This window comes from Bubalus kerabau, chromosome 2, assembly GCF_029407905.1.
Source record: "Bubalus kerabau isolate K-KA32 ecotype Philippines breed swamp buffalo chromosome 2, PCC_UOA_SB_1v2, whole genome shotgun sequence".
Lineage (NCBI taxonomy): Eukaryota > Metazoa > Chordata > Mammalia > Artiodactyla > Bovidae > Bubalus > Bubalus kerabau.
The window spans coordinates 107126115-107152782 of NC_073625.1; the positions used below are offsets into that span (position 1 = coordinate 107126115).

Below are 26668 nucleotides of genomic sequence, written 5' to 3' on the forward strand. Positions count from 1 at the left end.
TTTCCATGCTTCTATTGCCCTATAATATTTCATCACATGCCCCACACTGTGCATAACAGAGTAGAGAGTGAGATAAATGATGTGTTTACACTTAGACAAAGGCCAATCACTTTTACTTTTGGAGAGTTAATGTTGAGCATTGGATAAATCTAGCCTATAGCTGGTCTAAATTTGGACTTTGTTATTTTAGTTGTCTACACTACATCACTGAGGGTAAACTCTTCTAATAACAGATTGACATGCCTTGATTTTAATCTAAGATCTGGAATGCAGTTCTTTTTTCATTCATCTCCTCTGTTTTTGCTCAGATAGGACTTGTATCCTTTCTTATTGGTATTAGGGGGATGGATCTCAGCCCTCCTGCCCTTCCCTTAATTGTAGATGGCCAATGATTTAAACTCAGTGAGAAGCACAAAGTGCAGAAGAGTTTTGGTGGATTTTTTAAAATTTTATTTATTTATTTGGCTGTATTGGGTCTTAGCATATTCAAAAGCAGAGACATTACTTCGCCAACAAAGGTTCGTCTAGTCAAGGCTATGGTTTTTCCAGTGGTCATGTATGGATGTGAGAGGTGGACTGTGAAGAAGGCTGAGCGCCAAAGAATTGATGCTTTTGAACTGTGGTGTTGGAGAAGACTCTTGAGAGTCCCTTGGACTGCAAGGAGATCCAACCAGTCCATTCTGAAGGAGATCAGCCCTGGGATTTCTTTGGAAGGAATGATGCTAAAGCTGAAACTCCAGTACTTTGGCCACCTCATGCGAAGAGTTGACTCATTGGAAAAGACTCTGATGCTGGGAGGGATTGGGGGCAGGAGGAGAAGGGGACAAGAGAGGATGAGATGGCTGGATGGCATCACTGACTCGATGGACGTGAGTCTGGGTGAACTCTGGGAGTTGGTGATGGACAGGGAGGCCTAGTGTGCTGTGATTCATGGGGTCACAAAGAGTCGTACACAACTGAGCGACTGATCTGGTCTGATCTGATTGGGTCTTAGCTGCAGAACATGGACCCTTTCTAGCTGTGGTACATGGACTTCAGTAGTGGCAGCAAGTGGCCTCTCCAGTTGTGGCACACAGGGTCCTGAGTGCATGGGCTCAGTTGTTGTAGCACTTAGCTGCTCCATGGCATGTAAGGTCTTATTTCCCTGACGAGGAATCACACCTGCATCCCCTGGATTGCAAAGCAGATTCTTAACCACTGGAACACCAGGGAAAACCAGAAGGGTTTTGTTTGTTTGTTTCTTTGGCTTCTTCCTCAGAAATAGAATGGCTATGAATTTTTGCTGCTGGTCTTTCCTTAAGAATAGACTATTGTAGGCATACCTGACTTAGTGCACTTCATTTTACTGCATTTTTTAATAAATTAAAGATTAGCAGTAACCCTGCATTGAGCAGATCTATTAGTAACATTTTTCCAACATTGTTTTCTCACTTCATTTCTCTGTATCACATTTTGGTAATTTTTACAATACTTCAAACTTTTTCACTGTTATATTAGTTATGATGGTCTGTGATCAGTTATCTTTCATGTGACTACTGCAAAAAGATTATGACTGCTGAAGGCTCAGATGATAGCTCAGCAATTTTTAACAAGAGTTTTTTTTTTTAATTAAGTTATGCTCATTTTTTTTTAGACATAATGTTATTGCACACTTAACAGATTACAGGATAGCATTAACACAATTTCTATGCACTGGGAAAACAAAAATTTGTGTGACTTGATTTATTTTTATATTAACTTTATTGTGGTGCTCTGAACTGAACCTGCAATAGCTCCAAGGTATGTTTGTGTAGCTGTCTGGTATGTGGTATAAAGCCCGAAATGCCTTTCCCAAAACAACCCAAGGACCTTAGATTGCTTTAACTAACATCTCCTCATTCCCTTATCTTCCTTAGTAACATTGTATTAAATAGTTCTCTCTTATTTTTAATTCCCAATTTAGACATTGTTTTTAATTCAAAGTCTATTTATAATTACCAAAGTGTTTGCTAATAGCTTTGCTCATGGTTTCTTGTATTTTACTCCTTCCTTCTAGGTTTAACTTTTATCTTAATGAGAAACATTTCCCACTCAGGAGATGTATCAGTGAGGTGTATGAGTGTTACATCCTTGCAGTCTTTAATAGTGTGAAGTTTTTTTTTATTTTTTATTTTGCTGTCAATCTTGAATAATGCTTTGCCTGAATTGATTTCTAGGTAGCTGACAATTATCATCTCTCAAAACTTTAAAACAGTTATTCCATTATTTCCTGGAATCTACATCCTAAAGGAAATCAGTCCTGGGTGTTGATTGGAAGGACTGATGTTGAAGCTGAAACTCCAATACTTTGGCTACCTCATGTGAAGAGCTGACTCATTTGAAAAGACCCTGATGCTGGGAGGGATTGAGGGCAGGTGGAGAAGTGGATGACAGAGGATGAGATGGTTGGACGGCATCACTTGACTCGATGGACATGGGTTTGGGTGGACTCTGGGAGTTGGTGATGGACAGGGAGGCCTGGCGTGCTGCAGTTCGTGGGGTCGCAAAGAGTAGGACATGACTGAGCGACTGGACTGAACTGAACTAAACTGCTACTGGAGGTCTTTAATCAGCCTGACCATTTTTCCTCTGTAGGCAATCGCTTTTACTATGGTGTTTTGAGACTTCTTCCCTTTGTCTTCCATGTGTTTCAGTTGCATCATAATGTGTCAGAATTTCTAAATGTTTTTATTCTTGGTATTTTTGATTGAATGAGATTATTTAATATATGATTTATGTTTTAGGTTCTGGAAACATTTTCAGACTCAATTCAAGTAATATCTCTCCTTAATTTTTCTGTTCTTTCCTGAGACTGCTCTTAGATGTATTCTGCAATTTATTCAATGTCCCATATCTCATAACATACTATTTTTCAGATATTTCATATGTTACTAACCTGGGATTAATCCTTGGTGATTTATTTTGATCTATCTTCCAATTACTTAACACTCCTTCTACTGTGTCTAACCTAGAACTTAACTCTTTCATGGCAAGAGTTTTGTTTTTGTTCTAATGTACCTGTTCTTTTCTCAAGATATTCTGTTCTTGCCTAATGAATAACTTGTTTGAAAATTTAAGCATACTAATTTAAAGCCCCTTCTAGATTGTTCTACAATCAGTGCTTTCTCAAGTATAATCCACCCGTATATTGGACTCCCACAATATATTTAATGACATCAAATGATATCACGAGTTTACACATTTAAAATTTTTGAATTAATCTTAAATAGAACCTATCACCTGAAAGAAGCTCTAGGTTGAAGATATCCCCTATGAGGTACTCTCATGATTGTTTTTGCTAGAGATATATGATAATCATAGGTCTTGAATGTAGTTTCTTATATACACTTGAATGAACAATGGCAAAATGTGGTCAAAATGTGTCAAAATACTGAGCGCAATATCTATTCATTTTTCAAGTTTTATTTTTTTTTTAATTTGAAAGTAAGAGATTGAGAATTTGTGCAGATATTGGTATATTCCTAGTCTCAGGTGTTATTAGAGCCACTAGTTCTCTTCTGTATCCTTGGACAGGGAGAATTACTCCAGATCCAGCTCTCATAGTGACAAGTCTTTGCTGACTCCTAACTTAAAGTGTGGAACCCAGTTCTAGCAACTCCACTTTGAAGAAGATCTCACATCTTACTTAGTCCCAGCTCCCATCTTGACATTAACGTCTTGACACTTAACCAGTTCTGCTACTACAGTGAACTTTTACTTTTAACTTCTTTTCACTTCAGTGTATTTTCCTTTAATTTTGACATCTGAAAATTACAGTTAGTTAGAACATTCAAACATCCTTTACTGATGAAAGGCTTAGATTAACCTGAAACACTCCAGCTTACATATGTGTGTTTAGCTTTGGGCCATTGGTGGAAAATTATCAGGTACTTATTCTAGATGTCCAATTCAAGATTATACAAAATAATAATGATAATAGTAATAGTAAAATGTTGAAAAATTTTACCCTAAGCTGCTTTTTTCTGATGGCCACTTATCTCATACATAAGCAATACTTAGTCAGCCATTACTTAAAAGATGACTTTTCAAAAAGAAATCAATGTCTCCTGTAGACAGGTGGACAGCAATCTGTTTGGAGTTTGTGACTGAGCCAGCATAGGAATCTGTGAATAGCTGTTCACTGGGACTGACAGCGGGTCCAGCCTAGGCCCATGCCAAGCCAAATAAGAAGAGAAATTATAGTCAGTATAAAGCAATTCAATTCATATAGCATTTATTTTGTTATTATTATTATTATCGTAATCAAGTCATTTATGTACTCCATTGCTCAAATAGAGATTGTAGTCCCTAACACCACACATTATACAGGTATGCAGAGAACAAGCCCAGCAGGTATACTATCTAAGCAATATCTCCAGATGGCCATTTCCCTGCTAATTCAAATTAAATATTCCCAAGAGAATCATTCAGTGTTTTTTTTGTTTGTTTTTTGTTTTTTAATATGCCTCCTCTGTGTCCAAGGAAGCAACATTAGGAAAGCAAGCAAACAAACGAAAATGACCTCTAGAATCAGACAGACCTGAGCTTGAATCACAGAACTATCACATATTAGTTGTGTGAACTGGGTGACTTACTCAGTCTTTTCTGTCTCCATTATCTCACTTGTAACAGGCCTGATAATAATCACTCTCTAGGGTTTCTGTATAGATAGTGAGTGTGTGTCTGGTACACACAGCAGCTTCTTCAAAGGGGGAGGCCCCTGCGTTATCATGACACTCAGTGACAGTCTAGTGGAAACATGCTAGAAGAAACTTAGGTCCACTTTAAAGTTCTTTATTGTTTGCCTGATAATATTTGAATATTTCTGGTAGACACACAGTCTTAATTTAAAATAGTTAGCTCTCGCTTCTTTATCCATAGAATTGTAGTCTAGATATCTTTTTTCTGATACAATGTTTTCCAGAAACTGCCTTCCAAAGCACCCTATTTCAAATTATCTTTTCCATCACTGAAGATTCCACCACTCGTTTTTACCAAATTAACATCTTTTGACTTTAAGAAACTTTCAATCTCATAGTGAGTAAAGAGTAAGATTCTCATCAATTACCTTTAAAATTCTTTATATGACATCCTCAACCTAATATAGCTCCTCCTAATCACCTACCACTTTCTCTGCTTCTAAGATCATTTCCACTTATTTATGGTCTATTGTATGAAACTCCTGTTTCTTTAAATTTTTTTCCTCCAAAGCCCTCCCTCCCATTTTATATCTGATCTTCCAAACAACTGTGGAAGTTCCACCTGTTCCAGAAAGCCTATCATACTACTTTTTAAAAAGAGAAGTCTTAGCTGAGTTCATGTCTCCATTAGTAGAGCAATTCTCCTCTTCTTAAGTCCTCCCCAACTTAGGGAAAACATTAGTAACTCCCTTTAATATACAAATCCCACAACTCTCTCTTTAGGCTTCAATTTGACTAAATATATTCCTTTAATATCTTCCTTTTTATCTGTATATGATGTCTTAATATCTGAGCTTGTACCCTCCTAGAGAGTATATAATGTGTTGGCCTCAAATGGTAGCCCATGCAGAGAGATACTTCAAAAATATTACAAAAGTTGCTGAAGAGGGAGATGACCAAAAATGCAGCATTACTGGCTAACCTGAGAAATGCAAAACTCTAAAATTCTAATTTTACCCAAACCAATTCTACCATCCTATGCCCAGAAGCACTCAAGCAGGAAGGCTGCACAGCTTACACACACTGCTGTGAGATGCAGAACTCATACAGCAGCCGAGGTACATAAATATGCAAATCATAGATGTATACAGACACAGCCTTCCAATAGAGAACACCAGCTGTTATAGGCAGCAGAATCACTTCAAGGACTTGGCATTGGTAAACCGGCAAATACCCCCTGGTGGTTGCTGCCCCATCAATCATGGGCCATTTGGCCAGGCTGCATTCTTGAACAGGTTTTCTCCCCCTTTTTAACTGAGTTTAACTCAAATAACTTTTTTTAGGGTGATGAAATAAGCTGCTATAAAGTTTAATCTTAGTTGAATATAGGAAGTTTACTGTTCTCTGGACACATTCTTTCCTGTATTTTGCCATGAAAAAGAAATCTATACCCTCTTATCCATCCCCCTCCAAAGAAAACAAAGTTAAAACATCAAGTTAATGTTTTTGTTTCTCATTATTTAAGAACTATTAGGAAAGATTCTGCTGGGATTTGGGTAATGAGCAATGTGCAGGGTTTAGCAGTTTGTTCAGTTTTTGTTTTTTTTTTTCCCCAGAGACTATTGAAGACTATCATTCCAGAAAACTCTAGACCTTGAAGTTATCACAGTGATTATGAAATGAAAGTGGACTAGGGAGGAGGATGAAAATATATAATGAATATTGACAAACCTGTGGTACCCCCAAAGTCCATGGAAACTCTAGTTTAATGTGGAAATGAATAAGAAATTTATTTCTCAACAAACAACAAGAATGGTTTACAACCATAGAGGCATTCTGAGAGAAGTAAATATGCCATCAATTTTAAATAGCAGTATTATCCAGCAGAGAGCAGATCAATGAAAGTTGCACAGGTTTTCAGATGCTTCAGGATATTAAAGAACAATCCCATTTCCCCCTTCATAAACCACTCCATCCAGAAGCATAATTTAAAAAGTGCCATAAATCATTATCTGCTTGGCAACCAATCAGCATTCAAGAAGGTTCTATCTACCCCTCTTCTTCTGCCTTGGAACTATCTGAAATGTTCTCATTTTTGTTAACTTGTAAACCTGGTACAGTTCTTCTGACTGCATACTTGATAGAAAATAATGTTTTCTTTCAGATTTAATATGTTTTCATCATAGCAAAAGAAGAAGAAGTTATATTTTTATAAATTACTGGAAGAGTTATATTTATATAAGTTACTAGAAAAGAAACTTATATTTTTCTTTGGAAAACTTAAAGTACTCAATAATTATTAGTTGCGTGATGTTCATTACATGCTTGTAAAGAAGTTTTATTCCTTTAAAGAGATTTATTGCATTTTGAAAGATAGAGGGAACAGGGTACAGATAATAACAAAGATTTGCTCCTTCCATACAAAGGGAAGGTGATGAAGAATCACAATGAATAAAGACTAGGATTTTCATCAACTCTCAACGTCGTTTACATGATTTCATCATCCAATGTGAAGGGAGATGTTACTCCCTTGTGAACCTGGATATTACTGTTAGAAAGTAAGACCATCATTAGTCTATTATCCCATACTTTTGAACCTTTTATTTTCTGAAGTTCTGTGTGGTTTCAAAGAGAAACAGAGCACAGTCTGTGCATGCTGGGAGTATATACCTGTAAAGGAGATAAGACGTATATTCAAATAGCCATGTTATAAAGTGAAATGTGATATGTGTTCAAAGAGAAACAAAGTGCTTCCAGTGTTAGAAAGGAGAGAGCTTGCTGGTAGATGGTAAGATCAAATGAGCCATGATCTGTAGAAACCACCCTACATAGAGTGTGCAGGGTGATTTTTAACCCCTCATCCAGGACCTGTTATTCCCTAGCTTAAAATTGTCGATTGATTTTGAACACACCTGAAATATCTGCATTTCCCCCTGCAAAAGCCAAGCCTGACCACAGCTGCAAAACTCCATGCAACTCTGATGCCTCTTATTTCCCATCCCTCTTTTCTCACCAAAGTCTAGCTCAATGGCCACATACCCTAATTCTGCATGGAATCCCCTTCTCACATTTCATGACAGACTAATTCTACTTGCAAAACTTCACAGAAAAGTTTGATTTTCCAGGGATAGAGTATGCACAGAGGGAGAAATTTTCTTGGAATAATATGTTAGGAAAAATCATTCATAGGTAGACCGTTCTGTGTTGATGTTAGAAGTTGAAAGTTTTGAGACAAAGAATGCCAATATCAGAGCTCTAGTTCACAAATATCTAGAAGGGATAGGTAGGACAATTTAGAATACAGAAAAGTGGGAACAAGAAATACAACTTTTCTTGAAAAAATATAGGAAAGAGGTAATGAGGGTCTAAATTAGAAAAGGTAAGAAAGTATGACTCACACGGGGTGCAACTGATTGAATGAAAGAGACAGAGAGACAGATGGGGATGGGTCAGTAAGAAATAACCCTGCTTTCAGGGAGATCAATTATGCCATCATCAGATATAAGGAAATCAGAAGAAAGAGAAGGGATGCTTTGGAGGGAAAGATTAATTTTGATTTGACACAATAAATATGAAGATAGAAATGTTCATGAAGTATTTTACAGCAGGATTTCCCATCCCCTCCATCCCACTTAAAGAGCAAGGCTGGCAATGGAGACTTAGAATCAAATTATACAGATATTACATCAAAGATGAGGTCATCAAAGGATAGAACCTAGACCCAAAGAAGAAGCAAGGATAGGTCTCATGAAGAATACAGTGATATGAAGATCATACACCTAAAGGATTTCAAGCTGACATAATCTGAGAGACAGAAGGAACCCTAGAACAGGGTATTATTTCAGGAAATAAGGAGAAAAGAAAGTGCAAGAAAAAAGAGTCCTTAGCTGTATGCCTGAATAGAAGTCAAAGAGAATGACAGAAGAGGACTGGCTCTTGAAAAAGGAGGAGCAGTGGGAAGTCATAAATACAAAATAAGAAGACTAGCAAAAGTTGTTTTAAGCCATTGAGCTGAAAATCAGCAAGGGGTGTATGGGGAGATTTCTAAAAAGCATGAGAAATCAGCTAAAGTTAGGATGACTTTGTAAGGTACTCACTGAAATCTTATGATGTCCCATTTTCTAGATACCTTTAGATGAGAGCGAGAAAAGGAATATGAAAGTTACTGGAGAGGTCAAGAAGATCATAAGATCTTATGATAAGATAATAACAAGATCAAACAGATAAAGATCAAACAGATTTGAATTCAGGGTGCCAGTAAGGAAGCCACCAAAATGTCAGACTGTGGGCTCCAGCCTGGGTAAACAGGCCTCAGTATCAGTCAGTTCAGTCCCTCAGTCGTGTCTGACTCTGTAACCCCATGGACTGTAGCACGCCAGACCTCCCTGTCCATCACCAACTTCCAGAGCTCACGCAAACTCATGTCCATTGAGTCAGTGATGCCATCCAACCATTTCATCCTCTGTCGTCCCCTTCTCCTACTGCCTTCAGTCTTTCCCAGCATCAGGGTCTTTTCCAATGAGTCAGCTCTTCGCATCTAGTGGCCAAAGTATTGGAGCTTCAGCTTCAGGATCAGTTATTCTGATGAACATCCAGGACTGATTTCCTCAAGAATTGGCTGGTTTGATCTCCTTGCATGCAACGGACTGTCAAGAGTCTTCTCCAACACCACAGTTCAAAAGCATCAATTCTTCGGTGCTCAGCTTCCTTTATAGTCCAACTCTCACATCCATACACGACTACTGAAAAAACCAGAGCTTTGACTAGACGGACTTTTGTTAGCAAAGTAATGTCTCTGCTTTTTTACATGCTGTCTATTTTCGTCATAATTTTTTTTCCAAGGAGCAAGTGTCTTTTAATTTCATGGCTGCAGTCACCATCTGCAATGATTTTGGAGCCCCCCCCCCAAAAAATATCTCACTGTTTCCATTATTTCCCCATCTATTCATGATGCTGTGATCACTCACCTAGAGGCAGACATCCTGGAATGTGAAGTCAAGTGGGCCTTAGAAAGCATCACTACTAACAAAGCTAGTGGAGGTGATGAAATTCCAGTTGAGCTATTTCCAATGCTAAAAGATGATGCTGTGAAAGTGCTGCACTCAATATGCTACCAAATTGGGAAAACTCAGCAGTGGCCACAAGGACTGGAAAAGGTCAGTTTTCATTCCAATCCCAAAGAAAGGCAATGCCAAAGAATGCTCAAACTACCGCACAATTGCACTCATCTCACATGCTAGCAAAGTAATGCTCAAAATTCTCCAAGCCAGGTTTCAGCAATTCGTGAACCATGAACTTCCAGATGTTCAAGCTGGTTTTAGAAAAGGCAGAGGAACCAGAGATCAAATTGCCAACATCTTCTGGATCATGGAAAAAGCAAGAGAGTTCCAGAAAAATATCTATTTCTGCTTTATTGACTATGACAAAGCCTTTGACTGTGTGGATCACAATAAACTGTGAAAAATTCTGAAAGAGATGGGAATACCAGACCACTTGACCTGCCTCTTGAGAAATCTGTATGCAGGTCAGGAAGCAACAGTTAGAACTGGACATGGAACAACAGACTGGTTCCAAATGGGAAAAGGAGTACGTCAAGGCTGTATATTGTCACCCTGCTTTTTTAACTTCTGTGCAGAGTACACCATGAGAAACGCTGGGCTGGATGAAGCACAATCTGGAATCAAGATTGCCAGGAGAAATATCAATAACCTCAGATATGCAGATTACAGCACCCTTATGGCAGAAAGCGAAGAAGAACTAAAGAGCCTCTTGATGAAAGTCAAAGAGCAGAGTGGAAAAAGTTGGCTTAAAGCTCAACATTCAGAAAACTAAGATCATGGCATCCAGTCCCATCACTTCATGGCAAATAGATGGGGAAACAGTGGCTGACTTTATTTTTCTGGGCTCCAAAATCACTGCAGATGGTGATTGCAGCCATGAAATTAAAAGACGCTTAGTCCTTGGAAGGGAAGTTATGACCAACCTAGGTAGCATATTCAAAAGCAGAGACATTACTTTGTCAACAAATGTTTCTCATCAAGGCTATGGTTTTTCTAGTAGTCATGTATAGATGTGAGAGTTGGACTATGAAGAAAGCTGTGTGCAGAAGTATTGATGCTTTCGAACTGAGGTGTTGGAGAAGACTCTTAAGAGTCCCTTGGACTGCAAGGAGATCCAACCAGTACATCCTAAAGGAAATCAGTCCTGGGTGTTCAATGGAAGGGCTGATGTTGAAGCTGAAACTCCAATATTTTCGCCACCTTATGTCAAGAGCTGACTCATTTGAAAAGATGCTTATGTTGGGAAAGATTGAGGATGGGAGGAGAAGGGGATGACAGAGGTTGAGATGGTTAGATGGCATCACCGACTCAGTGGACATGATTCTGAGTAAACTCCAGGAGTTGGTGATGAACAGGGAGGCCTGGCATGCTGCGGTTCATGGGGTCGCAAAGAGTTATACATGACTGAGCGACTGAACTGAACTTAACTGATTTGCCATCAAGTGATGGGACTGGATGCCATGATCTTACTTTTCTGAATGTTGGGTTTTAAGCCAATTTTTTCACTCTCCTCTTTCACTTTTATCAAGAGATTCTTTAGTTCTTTGCTTGAAGCAAGCACACAGTTGAAGCAGCTTACAGGAAATCCAGATAGTTGGAGTTTTGTTTGATTATGGGGTTGTTTTTTTTTATTTGTTTGTTTTGAAATCAGGATGGGATTTATAAATTTTATAATGGAAATTGTTTATGCTACAATTTTACTTGATCTGAGGAGACTGACAAAGTCCTTCTCACATAAAATGTTTTGTTTTTCTTTTCCAAGAGTTTGTAATAAAATTCAACATTCAAAAAACTAAGACTATGGCATCCAGTCCCGTCACTTCATGGCAGATAGATGGAAAAACAATGGAAACAGTGACAGATTTTATTTTCTTGGGCTCCAAAATCTCTACAGATGGTGACTCCAGCCAAGAAAATAAAAGACTCTTGCTCCTTGAAAGAAAAGCTCTGACAAAACCTAGCCAGTGTATTAAAAAGCACAGACATCACTTTGCAAACAAAGATCCATATAGTCAAAGCTGTGGTTTTTCCAGGAGTCATGTATGGATGTGAGAATTGGACCATAAAGAAGGCTGAGCACTGAAGAACTGATGCTTTCAAACTGTGGTGCTGGAGAAGACTCTTCAGAGGCCCTTGGACAGCAAAGAGATCAAACCAGTCAATCCTAAAGGAAATTAACCCGAATATTCACTGGAAGGACTGAAGCTGAAACTGAAGCACCAATATTTTGGCCACCTGATGCAAAGAGCTGACTCATTGGAAAAGACCTTGATGCTGGCCAAGATTGAGACCTTGATGCTGGCAGGAGAAGGAGGCAACAGAGAATGAGATGATTGGATGGCATCACCGACTCAGTGAACATGAGTTTGAGCAAACTCAGGGAGATAGTGCAGGACAGGGAAGCCTGGCATGCTGCAGTCCATGGGATTGCAAAGAGTCAGGCACGACTGAGTGACTGAACAACAACAACACAGCATTATCTTTATAATATCTTTTTTAAAAAGAATATATGTCTTTGAAAGTATAAGAAATTAAGGCCTTATCATTTTAGAATAAACAATTTTATGACTGCTTCCACCATATAGAAAAGACAGAACACTTAGGTGAGAGAATAAAGGAGGACTGAAGGAGAAATGATAAATAAAAGGGAAAATAAAATGGAGGTGGAAATTGACAAAGAAATTCTGCTCTCTGAAAAATTTTATAAAAGCCTGTCCTTTCAATAATCATGACTTTATTATTTTGATGATTCATAAACAATTTTATAGATATAATACATGTACATATAATAAAACTGGAAACTAAGCAAAAACAACTTTACCCATAAAATCAATATTTGAAAAATTAATATAAAACTATTTTGGTATATTTCATTGCATTTACTTTTCCAATGAATGTACAAATGCACATGGTGTAAGCTGTATATTTATTCTAGTTTATAAAATTAAGGTTATGGATTATAGTGTTTTGTAATCTGCCACTTCAATTAACCATACATTGTAAATATGTTTATTACATAATAAAATGTCTTATAAATCATGTTTTATAAAGCATGGTAGTTAATGGTTGCTTAGATTCATAAGTCAGAGTTCTTAATTGGAATAAAGAGAAAGCATCTCTAGTTCTCCTGTGCCTGCCATTGCAACCAGGAAGCATGTAAAACCAGAATTAATACCAAAAAGTTTAATGAGGCAAGAATGACTGCTGTTGAATCTGAACATGAGATGACATAGCTCTCACCACTGACAGCATGGTTCTAGATGCGGGTCTTAGCAGAACATCAGAGATACAGCCACTACTAGATAAACTCCGGAGAAGGCAATGGCACCCCACTCCAGTACTCTTGCCTGGAAAATCCCATGGACGGAGGAGCCTGGTAGGCTGCAGTCCATGGAGTCGCTAAGAGTCGGACACGACTGAGCGACTTCACTTTCTCTTTTCACTTTCATGCATTGGAGAAGGAAATGGCAACCCACTCCAGTGTTCTTGCCTGGAGAATCCCAGGGACGGGGGAGCCTGGTGGGCTGCCATCTATGGGGTCACACAGAGTCGGACACGACTGAAGTGACTTAGCATAGCATAGCATAGCATAGATAAACTCACTTATGAATGTCACCAACTGCCTGAATAGATTCTCTTTGGTCCTGAGTTTCTTGTATCAGTAATTTGTACTAACAATTCTGAGCCTGAGGCAAGTGCAGTGGAGTTTCAAGGCTGAATATCAGGTTTAAGTCCTAGTTTTGAGGGTATCTCAATTTCATTTCAGCTTTCACTCTGGGTAGTAACGTCTATGCTATGCTAAGTCACTTCAGTCGTGTCCGACTCTGTGTGACCCCATAGACGGCAGCCTACCAGGCTCACCCGTCCCTGGGATTCTCCAGGCAAGAACACTGGAGTGGGTTGCCATTTCCTTCTCCAATGCAGGAAAGTGAAAAGTGAAAGTGAAGTCGCTCAGTCGTGTCCGACTCTTAGCTACCCCATGGACTGCAGCCTACCAGGCTCCTCCGTCCATGGGATTTTCCAGGCAAGAGTACTGGAGTGGGGTGCCATTGCCTTCTCTGGTATTAACATCTACATTCCAACAATACTGAAAGAGAAATTCCTAAACACAGGGAAGAGGTTTGAATGTCAGGCATTCTAATGTGCATTTTAATAGCATTTCTTTCTATGAAATGACTCAAGTTTACTTCCTCATTCCATATTCTGATATATTTCAGGTGCTTTCCAGAATTCATTGAAAAATAATTCTGTGATGAACACTTTGTACAAAAATCTGTACTTCCATTTCAGAGGATTTTCTTTTTACACATTTTCAGAAGTGGAGTTATTAGGTCAAATGATACAAACATAGTTGAAAACCATGATGGATAGAGCCCTACATTACTACATTACTCTAGGCCTACACTGGTGAAGTTTCTACTCATTTACACTCTCAGCAGGGAGCTATAAAAGTGTCAGTTTTCCTACTGACTTGCCAATTCTGGCTAGCCACATTCTATCTACATTAACCCTTTCCCAGTATTATGGGTGCAAAAATAATAATTTATTGTTGTTTTACTTTATATATTCTTGATTATAATGGCAGTTTTACAGTTTTCCAGATGTTCTCTATTTTCAATGATCCTTTTGTAAATTGGCAATTTATGTCCTTAAACAAACCTTAGTCATATTTTCTGTACTGATTTTTTCCTATTTATTGAAATTCTTATACTGATGACATTAAGATTTTATCTGTTACCTATTTTGTTTTAAAATCACTTTATTCCTCATCTTAATTTTAGATATTTATATATTTATAGTGAAATTTATTCTTTTTTTCCTTTATGCTTTTTTTTTTCACTTGTTTTTATGCTGCTGCTGCAACTTTAAAATTGCTTCTCATCCTCACTCAGCCTAGTCAGGAGGAAAGAAGAGAATCCACAGTTCAAAGGGGAACAAAGGGGTTTAGCTTCTTCCTACTTCTGTGAGAGTGTAATTGCCACTCAGGCACTGAGAAGAGAAACCAGCCTTGTTCTTGCAACTGAGGGTCCACATGTAATAGCCTTGCCTAGGAGGAACTCAGATGTCTGACCAGCAGATTGCAGCAGATCAGAAAGTACAACATGGACCTTTTGTTGTCCTCTGTCCAGGCTGACCTGAAGAGAGATCATTCTATCTGATCACAAGTGGTAAGGCATTCAAGGCCAGAGCTCCCTAGGCACATGTATGCCACAAATCCTCTAAGAAAGTTCCAGAGATGGCATTAGAGCCTCAATTTACATGGCTGCACTGTAACCATGCTGCATTATCCCGCTTTCAATTTCATACTTGCGGACTTTTGAGGACTGACTATCGTTCATAAGGACCAGACATAGGAAAACCTAGGCCCCCGAAAGGAGGTTTCCCAAGATATGCCTATTACTAAACAAGAAATTGAATTAAACAACAATACCTGGAGCTATCTGAATTTAGCTCCAAAATGAGATTTCTACAGGAAAATTTCCTAGATTCAAATTATGAAAAGTGATGGGCACAAAGATTTTTTAGGCTCTTCCAAAGCTCGCTCAATTCAGTTCAGTTCAGTCGCTCAGTCATGTCCAACTCTTTGCAACCCCATGAATCGCACCATGCCAGGCCTCCCTGTCCATCACCAACTCCCAGAGTTCACTCAGACTCACGTCCATCGAGTCAGTGATGCCATCCAGCCATCTCATCCTCTGTCATCCCCTTCTCCTCCTGCCCCCAATCCCTCCCAGCATCAGGGTCTTTTCCAATGAGTCAGCTCTTCGCATGAGGTGGCCAAAGTACTGGAGTTTCAGCTTGAGCATCATTCCTTCCAAAGAAATCCCAGGGCTTATCTCCTTCAGAATGGACTGGTTGGATCTCCTTGCAGTCCAAGGGACTCTCAAGAGTCTTCTCCAACACCACAGTTCAAAAGCATCAATTCTTCGGCACTCAGCTTTCTTCACAGTCCAACTCTCATATCCATACATGACTACTGGAAAAACCATAGCCTTGACTAGATGCAAAGTAATGTCTCTGCTTTTCAATATGCTATCTGCTGCTGCTGCTGCTAAGTCACTTCCGTCGTGTCCGACTCTGTGTGACCCTATCTAGGTTGGTCATAACTTTTCTTCCAAGGAGTAAGCATCTTTTAATTTCATGGCTGCAGTCACCATCTGCAATGATTTTGGAGCCCAAAAAAATAAAGTCTGACACTGTTTCCACTGTAGCTTGCTGCTGCTGCTGCTAAGTCACTTCAGGCGTGTCCGACTCTGTGTGACCCCATAGATGGCAGCCTACCAGGCTCACCCGTCCCTGGGATTCTCCAGGCAAGAACACTGGAGTGGGTTGCCATTTCCTTCTCCAATGAATGAAAATGAAAAGTAAAAGGGAAGTCACTCAGTCATGTCCGACTCTTAGCGACCCCATGGACTGCAGCCTACCAGGTTCCTCCGTCCATGGGATTTTCCAGGCTCAATCCCTGATTCATTTTCTCATCCAGTATTTCCTACTGCTACTGCTGCTGCTAAGTCACTTCAGTCGTGTCTGACTCTATGCGAACCCATAGACGGCAGCCCACCAGGCTCCCCATCCCTGGGATTCTAAGAAGGCTTTCTTAACCCTGTTTGATGGTATCATCGACTAAACGGATATGAATTTGAGCAAATTCCAGGAGATAGTGAAGGACAGGGAAGCCTGGCATGCTGCAGTCCATGAGGTCCCTAAGAGTAGGACACAGCTTAGTGACTGAACAACAACACAACAACTCTGTTTACATACATATTTATTGATGGTCCTTTTTGATTTTTCTTTTATTTGAAAGACATCTCTATGTTCCTCTATGCAAAGTTTACACTAATTTACACTCTCAACAGGGAGATATAAAAGTGTCAGTTTTACTTTTCCCTTTATTTTCTACTTTTAAATCTTTAAGGGATCTGGTATTAATTTTCATGAGTGGTTGTTCAGTAAGTACGAGTATTTACTTTTTCTTTAATTATTCAAAATCATCTGTTGAATAAGCATACTTTTTTCCATGATTTTAAATAAAGCTAGATCTAGTGTATGGTATCAGAGAAGGCAATGGCACCCCACTCCAGTACTCTTGCCTGGAAAAACCCATGGATGGAGGAGCCTGGTGGGCTGCAGTCAATGATGTCGCGAAGAGTCGGACACGACTGAGCGACTTCACTTTCACTTTTCACTTTCATGCATTGGAGAAGGAAATGGCAACCCACTCCAGTGTTCTTGCCTGGAGAATCCCAGGGACGGGGGAGCCTGGTGGGCTGCCATCTCTGGGCTCGCACAGAGTCGGACACAACTGAAGCGACTTAGCAGCAGCAGCAGCAGTGTATGGTATATGTTGTAGTGTTTATGCATTTCATTTATACCCAGCCACTTGGTCATTTATGAATAACTTTAAAATGATGTTAATACATAGAAGTAGAGCAGAATTCCTGTCCCAATAATACAATTTAAAAAAGTGTATTGACTATGTCCATTTATTCTTTATAATTAATTTGACAAATTAAGTATAATTTCAATCAAAAACTCCCCTAAGTAATTTTTAGGTGTATAAAATTTATATTTATCTTGGGGAAAATTGTCATTTCCCATTATTTGTGTTGCCATTCAAAAATGAAGTATTTTTGTATGGCTGTCCCCTTTACTTTTCACCTGAATCTAATGCGACATTGTTAATCAGCTATCCCCAATACAACATAAAAGGTTTACAAGAATGAAATAAAAGAACAAGGTATTTTCTTTCCAATTAAGTAGCAATACAAATGAAACAGACAAAGACAAAAGAACTTCTTTCCTGCCAAGTAAAATGATATCAATTTTTGCTTTTAGGTTCTCCACACTATTTATTTAATTTATTCTTAAATGCTTTTTATATTATTAAGGCTTTGTGAGCAGGCATTTTATAGTATATTTTGTAAACACTTATTATAACCAAATATAAAAATTAGTAACTTTACATGTTTCTTCAGATAATTGGACAACTTATCAAACTGCTATTAGTAATAATATTTTTAGTACTATTAGTACTATATAGAACTAATACTAGTACTAATATCTTTGGTCATTAGTTTATGAGGGTTTTCTAAAATTAGTAATCACTTTAGCTAGATTATAGTTAAGTTTCTTTCTTTTATTCCCCACAACTAAACCTTTTAATTTTTTTGTCCAATTGCATTAACTAAAACTTCCAGAATAATTTAAAAAAATGACCATCGGTATCCCCATCTTATTCCTGAATTAATTATTATCGAGGCTACCTATCTTTCTCATGTTAAAAAAGAGACCTTATTTAGTTCATATGTGTGAGTATTTAACAAAATCAATAATATAAGTTATTTGAATTATATCATAGGTATTTGTTTTGGTTATTGGGATTATCTTATAAAGTTTCTCCTCTGACTTTTTGATGTAATATATCTTATTCATAACTTTTTATAATGGTGTATGCTTAAAATCTTGTTTGATTATTTAATATTCAACACAGTATAATTTTGATTACATTTTTTATTTATTAAAATTTAATTTTAATTGTGATTTTGTAATTTTTAATTTATTCACTAATATTTAATCCTGATACCCACCTTAACAACTTAGCAAATGAGCACAAGGACAATATTAAATCCTGATACCCACCTTAAATATTATTGTGTCTGTTTTTAGTTTCTTTTAAAATAATTTCAAATTTGCAGAAAAATTACAGGATCAATACAAAGAACTCCCATATACTCTTCACACAGCAACTCTATCCAAGTTTTGTCAATTGTCACAACAAAGTCTTTTCTAGCAAAATGATCAATGTAAGATAGTATATTATATCCAGTATCATATTATGCCAGGCTGGATGAATCACAAGCTGGAATCAAGACTGCAGGAGAAATATCAACAACCTCAGATATGCAGATGATACCACTCCAATGGCAGAAAGTGAAGAGGAGCTAAAGAGCCTCTTGATGAGGGCAAAAGAAGAGAGTGAAAAAACTGGCTTAAAACTCAACATTCAAAACATGAAGATTGTGACATCCAATCCCATCACTTTATGGCAAATAGATGGGGAACCAATGGAAACGGTGACATTTTCTTTTCTTGGGCTCCAAAATCACTGCAGACAGTGACTGCAGCAATGAAATTAAAAGACACGTGATTCTTGGAAGAAAAGCTATGACAAACGTAGACAGCATATTAAAAAGCAGAGAAATCATTTTGCTGACAAAGGTCCATATAGTTAAAGCTATGGTTTTTCCAGTAGTCATATATGGATGTGAGAGTTGGACCATAAAGAAGGCTGAGCGCCAAAGAATTGATGCTTTCAAATTGTGGTGCTGGTGAAGACTCTCTTGAGAGTCTCTTGCTTGAGCTACAAGGAGGTTAAATCAGTCAGTCCTAAAGGAAACCCTGAATGTTCATTGGAAGGACCGATGATGAAGCTGAAGTTCCAATACTTTGGCCACCTGATTCAAAAAGCCAACTCACTGGAAAAGACCCTGATGCTGGGAAAGATTGAGGGCAGGAGGAGAAGCGGGTAACAGAGGATGAGACTGTTGGATGGCATCACAGACTCAATGGACATGAATTTGAGCAATGTCTGGTAGATGGTGAAGGACAGGGGAGCCTGGCATACTGCAGTTCATGGGGTCACAAAGAGTTGGACACAACTGAGGGACGGACCATATTATGATAAATTGAGTATTTCTTCTGTCTCTTTAGACTTTCACGACCTTGACATATGAAGATTACAGGCCAGTCTTTCTATAGAGTGTCCCCAACCCCCTTAGAAACATCCCTTGGATAGACCTGGGCACAGGCTGGGGCTGCTTTCCCACTATATTCAAACTTACTTAATAGTTTTTCCCACTAAAAAGAAGGAAAAAGGTCTTATCGTTTTTTGCGTCCTTTGTCACTGAGGCAGACCTCGGCTTTGACAAAATTTAAAGAAAACTCAATCATCTCATTGTTGCCTATTTATTGCAAACTGAAATGATGAAAATACACATATATTGAAAAATATATGTGTCATCTTTCTTGACTTTTCAGTTCAGTTCAGTTTAGTAGCTCAGTCGTGTCCAACTCTTTGCGACCTCATGAATCACAGCACGCCAGGCCTCCCTGTCCTTTTAGGTATATGATTTTTTTTTTTAATGTCTTTAAATTTTGGAGTGGGGATTTATTCTACATTAAGATGTCTGTGTGGTTACCAGCACAGAGATGTGCTAGTTTTTACACAGAATTTTACCTATTAAGATAAGGAAAACTACTATTTCAAGTATTTTCAAATAGTACTGTATGCCACAATAAATTATCATCATCTGTGGCATTTATGTTTTCTATACACTACCAAAAAGAATCCTCTCCCCACAAAAGCAAAAAACCCTGTGTACTAGTAACCACACAGATATTATGTAAATGCAAATAAAAATAACTGTGGCATAGACTGGATATAGCTAAACTAGCAGATGCAGATCTAATGTAGAATAAATCCCCACTCCAAAATTCCTCCTAATCACCATCAAACCTTGACCCAAAGTTATTAAAATTGTTATTGGTATAATGATTCAAGAATATATACTGCATCTTCGAATAGAGCTGAAAATTTATTGGTCTTTGTCGTCAAGTAGCTCTCTTCCTTTCGTGGAGTCTGGGTTTTACACTGAACCAAGGGAACAGCTACCCATTCCAATATTCTGGTCTGGAGAATTCCATGGACTGTATAGCCCATGGGGTAGCAAAGAGTCAGACATGACTGAGCGACTTTCACGTCACTTCACTTCAGCTCTGGGTACTAAATAACTTTTTCTCTCTTCTTTTACTTCTCTCAGCTTTAAGAAAGACAAAATATAGGTTAGAGCAGAAAGTATGTGGGTGTAAATAGTGGCTTTATTTTAATAACTAAAATGCATGCATGCTAAGGCGCTTCAGCTGTGTTCGACTCTTTGTGACTCTATGGACTGTAACCCACCAGGCTCCTCTGCCCATGGGATTCTCCAGGCAAGGATACTGGAGTGGGTTGTCATGCTCTCCTCCGGGAAATCTTCCCAACTCAGGGATCAAACTCACTTCTCATTTATCTCCTGCATTGGCAGGCAGGTTCTTTATCACTAGTGCCACCTGGGAAGCCCCAAAATATCTAAAAGATGGACTGCAAATACGTATACAGAGCTTGGAGATCATAATTAATTATGAGTGGGTGGGCCTGATTTAGACAAGACTTGAAGTTCTTCCTGCAGGGGAACTATCAAATTAAAACTACATGAGGTAATATTCCCAAATATTTTAGCCCCAAAATTTCACTTCTTCCCATTACACTGGCTCTCTGATTGCTGATGTGATTAGTGATGTCCTTAAAGTCTGATCCTGACCTAATAACAGCCAATCAAGAGGCTATTGTCTGAAAAATTAAGCTGAAGAGTAGGAAAATTAGTAGATTTCAGCACATAAAATCCAAATGAAATTCTAGTTAATCAGTAAGATTCAATAATCAACAGAATTATCCCTCAGATCAAATATAACTAAAAATGGTCTCAAATTCTTTATTTCATTAGAACATTTAAAAGATGTATTGAGCTCCAGGCTAAGTTGAATTGGAATGCAGTGGCAAACAGTTTGTGTAATATTTTGTAGGCAATGGTAAACTATTTAAAAAATAATCAGTGCAACATGATACTGATTAAGGAAGGGAAAGAGGGACGAAAGGGAAGGGAGAACAAAGGAACTAATGAAAGAAGGAAAGAAGAGAGCAATTAAAAGAGACCAAAGGATGGCTGCTTTGAGTTCTGGGTAATAGATATTAGTCAGAATTAGGAATGTTTGAAGGAATGATGCTAAAGCTGAAACTCCAGTACTTTGGCCACCTCATGCGAAGAGTTGACTCATTGGAAAAGACTCTGATGCTGGGAGGGATTGGAGGCAGGAGGAGAAGGGGACGACAGAGGATGAGATGGCTGGATGGCATCACTGACTCGATGGACCTGAGTCTGAGTGAACTCCGGGAGTTGGTGATGGACAGGGAGGCCTGGCGTGCTGCGATTCATGGGGTCGCAAGGAGTCGGACACGACTGAGCGACTGATCTGATCTGATCTGATAGGATTGCAAAATGCATCCACGAATTTAAATCTTAGGAACAATAAGTTCTATACTAGTATTCATGAAAACACTAAATGTTTCCCAACATTTGAATTTTCAATTATTAAATTAAGAGAGCATCTACAGACATGCAATTGCAAGCCAATATATGCTTGGATTAATGAGATACAGGAAATATGAAAATTTTAGTGTGAGGATAAAACACACAGGGTCTCACAAGAGTTAACTTTCATACTTTTTCCATAGTTATATTGGTTTAATTCAGGTAATTATGCAAGGAGATCAAGCCAGTCAGTCCTATAGGAAATCAACCCTGAATATTGGATTGATGCTGAAGCTGAAATTCCAATATTTTGGCCACCTGATACAAAGAACTGACTCACTGGAAAAGACCCTGATGCTGGGAAAGATTGAGGGCAGGAAAAGAAGAGGGCAAGAGGATGAGATGGTTGGACAGCATCACTGACTCAATAAGCATGAGTATCTTACTTTTACGTTTTAAAAATATTGTTGGGAGGAGAGTTTGGAGGAGAATAGATATATGCATATGTATGGTTGAGTCCCTTTGCTGTTGACCTGAAATTATGACAACATTGTTAATCGGCTTAATGAAATAAAATGAATATTTTTAAAAATGTTAATGAGAATAGCATAAAAAGAAAGCAAAAGATGCAACATGGAAATGATGATTCCAGTATGGGTAACAGACTCAAGAACAACGTAATAAATACATTGAAAACATGATAAATGTTATAAGGTACAATGAATGAGACATTTAATAAGTAAGATCTACATTTAAAAAATAACATCATGACAGGGTGTCCTTTGTATTCACATACACATGGAGATTCCTAATGTTACAGCTAAAAAACTACCTTGTTTTTGGAGCCATCTTTCCTAGGGCTCAAGAAGATGAGATTAATCTCTGTATTCAATGAGTCCACAGATTTATTTTTACTTTTAATTTTTCTATGACAAGGCCCTAGTACCTGCTTTGCAGAGTTTTAGATATAATTTGATGCCATGTCACACAGGAAAATGAACAGGCAGGCAGCAACAAACCCCTCTCACTGATTGCTTAGATTGCCAAGACAGTGGTTCTTGGTTTTCCCACAAGTATCTGAAGCACCTGCAGAGCGTAACACACTTGTAAATTTTGGCCACATTCCCAAGCCTTCCAATTCAGTTGTTCTGGGAGTGGTTCTCAGGAATCTGTATTTTGTAAAGTATAATAAACCAAATTCTTGATTTTTTTGCAGCTTATGCAAGGATCAGATAAAGAGAAATATTGCCTTAACACAAGTGTCTCCATCTCTGGCATAAGCAGAAAAAAATAGGAAATCATAGGAAGGAAGGTAACATTCAGAGAGAAATGGACATTATTAATTGGAAGGATGCCAAATAAATTTATTTATATTATTTAAGTGAAAGGTATTGTTTTCTCAATCTTTGAGTTTAGAATCTGTAAAGGAGGTGGTGTAAGAACCAAACTATCTGGCTTTAGAAGTGGGTCCCATCTTTTATTAAGTATCTCAAATGAATGTTTGTATTTGAATAGCCTGACTTCTACAGATGCAAAATTTAATTTCACTAATCGCAAGTGATCCCAAAGGTCATTATTGATTTGTGAATTTGCTGATGCAAAACTTTCACCTGTGTTCCTCATGAGGAAGATGTGTGGAGATGTCATTTAGCTAAAGATTGAGTTTAGCGAACCATGAAGCATATTTATTTCAACACAGGTTATTTTCTGTGTAATGACTCTCATGAACTGATTTTTAAAAAACTTACTTTCTCTCTGAAAAATAATCACCAAAATAGGAGAGAAAATGTTGGAGACGCTGAAAAGTCATTCACATTGTGGAAATATATATTAATTAAAGGAATATACATATTTCCAGGAGAAATGAAGGGATACAGGAGAAATGTGAGGGGGACAAACACTTAAACATTTATCAAGTTGAGATTTTTGAGGTCTAGAGAAGTTTGCATATCTCAACCAGTTTTTTTGTTGTTTGTTTGTTTTGTTTTGTTTTAGTTTTGATACATGAAATGGACAGTTTAGGGAGAGATTTTCTTTCCATAGGACTAGGCTAGGTAAGAAGCCTTAGAGGACCTAAGATGTTATCATGAAAGTCAAGTTATTTTCCAAGCTACTATTCCTATCTCATGTCCAAGAATAGTTTAAATATTAGGGGATGTAGCATTATTTGAAATTGAATGAAATTATGCAGGATTATTTCCCTAGATGTTCTTAATGTACATACTACTTTTAAAGTAGTGGCTCTTAAGGTGTGGCCCCAGTACCAGCAGCATCACTATCACCTGGGAACGTTTGAGAAGTGCAACTAGGGTATGAGGACGTGTGAGAGTGCAAATTATCAGGCCTGATCTCCAGAACGACTTAATCAGAAATTGTGGAGTGGGGTGTACCACCAATCAAAAATAGAACTTACCAAACTCTCTATGTGTTGTTGATACACGCTGCATGTTGTCCTCAGACATCCTTATTAAAAGTAGCTAAAAACTTAAAGGTGATGCTGGTCTAAGAAGCCCTTTAGAAGCCCAAAGAAGTAAAGTTCAAGACTAGATGCCAAGGGAAAGGACAACTGAAGAAAATACATCGAAGGAACCCAAATAACAGCTGAAAAGAGCCTACTCAAGGGTCTCATGCAACAAGTGGAGGGTGTTGTTGGACTCTGGGAAGCACCCAGGACAAAGAGAGCCTCATGAGAGTTACTCCAGCAGCAGCAGCCTGCTTGTTGTCACAGCGGTTATCATCCTCATTGGTATAATTATCACTATCACCACCACCACCACCACCACCATCATCATCACCTTATTTGGTGAGAACACATGATCTCCAGAAAACAAGCTAGGGGCTTACCTAGGTCACGTAATCTTTAAATTAAACCAAGCTTTAGGGCAACTAAAGATGGTGACTGCAGCTATGAAATTAAAACATGCTGGCTTCTTGGAAGAAAAGCTATGACAAACCTAGACAGCATATTCAAAAGCAGAGACATCACTTTGTCAACAAAGGTCCATCCAGTCAAAGCTATGGTTTTTCCAGTAGTCATGTGTGGATGTGATAATTGGACTATAAAGAAAACTGAGCACTGAAGAACTGAAGCTTTTGAACTGTGGTGTTGGAGATGACTCTTGAGAGTCCTTTGGACAGCAAGGAGATCAAAACAATCAATCCTAAAGGAAATCAGTCCTGAATATTCATTGGAAGGACTGATGCTGAAGTTGAAGCTCCAATACTTTGGCCACCTGCTGTGAAGAGCCAACTCACTGGAAAAGACCCTGATGCTGGAAAAGATTGGACACAGGAGGAGAAGGGGCCAAAGGAGGATGAGATGGTTGGATGGCATCACTGACTCAATGGACATGAGTTTGAGCAAGCTCCAGGAGTTGGTGATGGACAGTTGGTGATGGTGTGCTGAAGTCCATGGGATCACAAAGATTCGGACACGATTGAGTGACTGAACTGAACTGAGGCCTTAGAAGAATCAAGTGAAAGTGAAAGTCACTCAGTCATGTCTGACTTTTTGCAACCCCGTGCTCTATACAGTCTATGGAATTCTCCAGGCCAGAATACTGGAGTGGGTAGTCTTTCCCTTCTTCAGGGGATCTTTCCAATCCAGGGATCAAACCTAGGTCTCCTGCATTGCAGGCAGATTCTTTACCAGCTGAGCCACAAGGGAAGCCCAAGAATACTGGAATGGATGGCCTATCCCTTCTCCAGTGGATCTTCCTGACCCAGGAATCGAACCAGGGTCTCCTCCATTGCAGGTAGATTCCTTACCAACTGAGCTATCAGGGAAGCCCCAAATAGGTTACCCCAAAATTGATTTAAAGCAAGAAAGAAAACTGAGATATGAAGCCCCACTTTCTTAACTACTGTTCTTCAGTGATATCTCACAGCATCTTTAAGCTAAATATGACCCCACTGGGCAAAGAAAAAGAATACAGTATTTATTTAATAACGAGTTATGTGGGATTTGCAGGAAGCATGTATGGTGAGTAAGGAAGAACTTGAAAAATTCAAAAGACCCTTATATTTTGAAGGAAGGTGCTGTGAGATTGGAGGAAAGAAGGATAGCAGACATGCCTATAGGCAGAATCTTTGATGTGGTGAAAACATGTAAAATGGAGGCAAGGAGAAGGAGGCAGTGTGAATAAATAGCGGTAAAGGGGTGGACCCACTGACATAATCATAAAGTTGAATGTTCTAAGGGGAATCGAATCAGCCATCTGGTGCTAGATATCAAATGCCAACATCCATATAACTGTCCAAAACATCTCCCTTCATAACTCAGGTTCAAGGAGGAAGCAACCTTTCATCATCGCCCTTACAAGAACAGGCTTTGTTGCTCATTTTTTCTTTTAAAGCAGTATGGTTAAAAAGAAAATACTATAATATCTTGAATCAAACAGATATGGGTTTGAAACCCAGTCCTAAACCAAGAGGCAGCCTTGGGCAGCTCCTTATCATTTCTGAACTTCAAACTTTTTTCATATTTATAATAAAGTTATTAATAGCTACTTCATAATAACATTAGAAGCAAACAAGATAATGAATAAACAGTACCTCAACTGTATAGTTCTTTTCCATCTCTTAATATTAAGTTAAACTCAATAACTTAATAGGGAAGTATAAGCAGCATGATCTGACCTAGTTTTAGCTCTAATTCTCTCAAGATTGTTGTGTTAGTAGCTAAAATGTACGTACATGAATGAGGAAAAAGGAGGAAGGGCTTTGGGCACTTGGCACTAAGAACTCAAATAGGAATTTGCTGCTGCTGCTGCTAAGTCGTTTCAGTTGTGTCCGACTCTGTGTGACCCCATAGACAGCAGCC

At 38.4% G+C, this 26668-nt stretch overlaps 1 protein-coding gene across 2 annotated transcripts in view; it reads right to left on the reverse strand.

The window, feature by feature from the left end:
* The window catches only part of LSAMP (limbic system associated membrane protein), a 701079-nt gene that overhangs the window by 288686 nt on the left and 385725 nt on the right, over positions 1–26668 (reverse strand). The window lies entirely within an intron of this gene.